Below are 3,334 nucleotides of genomic sequence, written 5' to 3'. Positions count from 1 at the left end.
GACAAGGGTCACCATTTTTATACATGATCTCGAAATGTCTTGTTTAATGAGACTCATGAATGTTCTTTTTTCCTCCCTCCTCAGATGCTGAATTTCCGGGAGTACGTATTACGCCACTATAACCTCTTCTGGGATAAAACATAGCCTGTAGGCCTCGCCTCTCCGCCATTTTGTCTCTCTGGGCTCAGAGAACGGATTCACACACTCTTCTCATCGTCGTCGCCATCTGTAGAGAGTTGCTGCCTCAGTCAGCATTGTCAACACCTCCTCCCCCGCCGCCCCCCCCATTTACCCCCACACCAGCAGCTCCTACTGCTTCTGACTGGTGGTTCGCTTTTTGTACAGATCAGCAACACAGAAGACTCTCACCGAGCACCTGGGGTTCGGGTGTTGTCGCACCCACACCCCCCCCCCCTCTTCCCTGTCTCCCACAAATCGTCGTCAACAACAACAACAACATGGCGATGTCATCCAAGCAGTTCCCGAACCTCAATCCTTAGTCGCGCTACCGCTGTCCAGGGTGAGTATTGTATATACTATTAATTATATTATGTGTGTTGGCAGCAGTTACAGCATCCTTTGTGTGTGGATGGTTGGCATGTACTGTGTACTCTGATGGTGTGGTTTTCTCCTTCTTTCTTATCAAACTTTTATCATCCTTATCTCTCCTTGTATTCCTCCTTTTTTGTTTTTTTTTGTTTCTCGTCTAATGTTCGGCACTAATGTATCCTAATTGTGTTTCAAGTGCCGCAAAAGTGCGTGCTAAAATATTATGTGTATATGCAGTCTAAATTGTCCAAGACGCCACAATTTTCTAGGAGCAAAATGTTGGACAGTGCCATAATCAATAACCCCCCCCCCCAAAAAAAACCCACGCGGGGGGGGGGGGGGGGTGTAAAGGAAGTAATCGTTTCCACAGGCTATTGTCTTGAACAAATGGCCGTTAGAGTAGGTTTGACTGTTTTATGCGTTTGGAACGTTTTTATTTTGTTTTTTTGTTTTTGCTTGTTCGTTTGTTCGTTTTTTGGGGGTTTTTTTCCATTTGTGTCTGCATGTGTGTACAGAAGAACGGGCGCCACTGCCGGGTCCTATTTCTATGTTTATTCTGTTATTGCTGTCTTTCTTCTTCCTGCACTAAATGACCGACACGGTGTCGATTTGCTTATCTCTACTCAAACAGAAGTACGCTGGAATCTAACAACACTTTCAGCTCCCATAATTACGATGTAATGTAAGAATTCGGGTATTTGAGAATTTGGATGTCCGAACCGAACCTGCATGTACTTTAATTTCTAAAAGGACAGCTTGAAGACTGACCGAAACAGAAAAGGAGCAATCGAAAATCGTACAAAAACTTTCTGAACAGTTTTCTTCTCAGAAGAAGGAGTTTGAACTAGGTTCACCTTTACATGAGTCCAGTTGTCACATCAGCTGACAACTCTTTAAGAAGGAGAGAATAGAGCATATTATAATATGTATACTCTTGTCATTTGGAGATTGTATTAGTCTAAGACTTATATATTATTTTTAAATACCTTCTTTGTCGCTCGCCTTTCCCAGAGTCGCTTACTTTTAAAAACATGTCTCGGTTAAGTTCGACAGCATATCAAAAGCTTGTCCTACGTGCGAAGTTTTGTGCCTTTTTTGTCGTAAAAAAGAGGTATGGAAAAGTAATATGGACGTGTTGAATGGGGTGTATAAGACCCCCCTCGAAGAGATCTTTCTATTGTTTGAGGGGAACAAAGGTGTTCAGCTATACGTTCTAAGAAGGATTCAAGGATATAATCTAGCTTGGCGTTCTAAGAAGGATGTCAGCAGGGAGAACAGGACATCGATTTTTACCTGTTGCCTGGATAAAGTGGTGACATTGAATTCTTAGTTCGATAAAAGCTAACGGAGAAAAATAATTTTTAGGGGAACTTCTGCGTTAGGCTTTGTTTTAGTTGTTGGTTTTTTTTTTCTGTTTTTTTTTTCTCTTTACTTAAAAGGCGTAGTAGCCCGATAAAAAGCTAAGTTACTTATCGTGGTTGTGAAAACAATCTTTAAAATGTATTATGTTCCGGTTTGTATGTCTCATTTTGCGCAGTATTGGTGCCGTGCAGTGTACGGTTTGCTGTTGTTATTGTTGTTTTTCTTCTTCTTAATCAGTTTGAAGCCAATGCGATGCTATCAGCAGACCATGGTCCCCTTTTCTCGTGGGAGCGCCACATCTAAAAAAAATTTAGTCGTTTAACATTTGTAAATATAATCTTGAATTAACAGGTGATAAAAAGTAGCGTTCACAGAGGGAATGGTTTAGAGTATGCTAGACTTTCTATCGGAAACTTCCTGTGGATGTATATTTATAACAGAATAAGAACGCTATATTATTATAGGAGAATAAAAACACTCGATCAACAGAACATTAGTGTTTCCGAGCCGAGGACTTTGTGACGTCATATTTATGCACCCTGCATTTGCACTGAGGTGCTGTCTGCCTCCTGCATAAACAATTTTATTGCAGTGATTGTTTTTCATTCCTGGTGTACTTACGCAGCAGTGGCTGTGCAGAAATCGTGAGTTCGATTCCCGAGTAGACTAGAGTTGTGTTGCCGGTTCTCTCCGTCTGTCTGCTGGGACACCGTGTCCCGTCAGCTCGACTTACTCCGAACAGGCAGTGTAGAAGCAGCCTGCTTCCTTAATGGTTTTAATTATGTCGGCGGTTGGAGGGTGCCACCGGTACGTCCTCCTTCTTTTCTTTCTTTGTGTTGTTTCTGTCTGTCCGTCTTGCCTTTTTCCTGCACTTAATTAATGACCGTTGTCGTGACGATGTGCTTCTCTTTACTCAAATAAATTATGTCGAACGGGGGCGTAAAATCGTGAACGGGAGGTCATGCGTCACTTTCCGCACTTTCCGGCGTGGCGTCCCTCTGTTTTTATTATATCCATGACCTCTCGGTGTCCATCCATGAGTAGGGGTGGGTGGTTTGCGGGTGCTCTGGTAATGGTTTCCTTTTTCTTTTCTATCAAATATGTATCGTCCTCATCTCTCCTCCTTCTTTTTTGTGTTTGTTACTCTCTTGTAGTGGGTTGTTGGCGGGTGCTCTGGTGTGGTTAGCTCCTTCTTTTCTATTAAACAACTATCGTGTTTAGTTCTCCTCCTCTTTATTTAAATGTTTGCTCCTTTCTTGAAACACCTGTAATCATCGGCACTTATATGACCTTATTGTGTTACAAGTGCCGTAAAACTTACTAAAACTAAACTAAACTCTCTTGTAACATCTCTAATCTTCGGCTCTTATGTGACCTTATTGTGTTGCAAGTGTCGTAAAATACTTACTAAATCAAAACAGAA

At 41.9% G+C, this 3,334-nt stretch overlaps 1 protein-coding gene across 8 annotated transcripts in view; it reads left to right on the top strand.

Annotated features, from left to right (window-relative positions):
- LOC101860537 (anion exchange protein 2) overlaps positions 1 to 3,334 on the top strand; it is a 91,288-nt gene that overhangs the window by 23,401 nt on the left and 64,553 nt on the right. For all 8 annotated transcript variants that reach the window (XM_035968452.1, XM_035968453.1, XM_035968450.1 and 5 more), the window contains exon 2: positions 85 to 520. The gene's annotated coding sequence lies outside the window, so the exon portion shown is untranslated. The remainder of the gene's footprint in view (positions 1 to 84; positions 521 to 3,334) is intronic.

This window comes from Aplysia californica, unplaced genomic scaffold (genome assembly GCF_000002075.1).
Source record: "Aplysia californica isolate F4 #8 unplaced genomic scaffold, AplCal3.0 scaffold00004, whole genome shotgun sequence".
NCBI lineage: Eukaryota > Metazoa > Mollusca > Gastropoda > Aplysiida > Aplysiidae > Aplysia > Aplysia californica.
The sequence above is the reverse complement of the archived record's forward strand: the minus strand, read 5'-3'. Positions and strand labels throughout refer to the sequence as shown.